The sequence below is a fragment of the Antedon bifida genome, chromosome 3 (genome assembly GCF_963402885.1).
Source record: "Antedon bifida chromosome 3, ecAntBifi1.1, whole genome shotgun sequence".
NCBI lineage: Eukaryota > Metazoa > Echinodermata > Crinoidea > Comatulida > Antedonidae > Antedon > Antedon bifida.
In genome coordinates this window covers 8,024,478-8,024,732 of record NC_136228.1, presented here as the reverse complement: position 1 = coordinate 8,024,732, position 255 = coordinate 8,024,478, and positions in this window count along the sequence as shown.

Sequence of the window (255 nt, the reverse complement as noted above, 5' to 3'; positions counted from 1 at the left end):
GACGAAGTCAAAAACATTATTTATACCCCAGCTGCTATACAGGCCTGCTTTAAAAGACAAATACAGAGGATCAGTAAATGAAAATCTTGGAAACAAACAAAGTATGAAAATGGTTATAAACTAATTTAAATACTAAATCTAAATACCTTTTTTTGTTAAATTTATTTAAAGACCTCGTTTTATTAAGCGATAAATTATTCATGAGGGGGCGTGTCATTAATTGTGCGGCGGAACAGATTTGACGTTTGTTGCCAA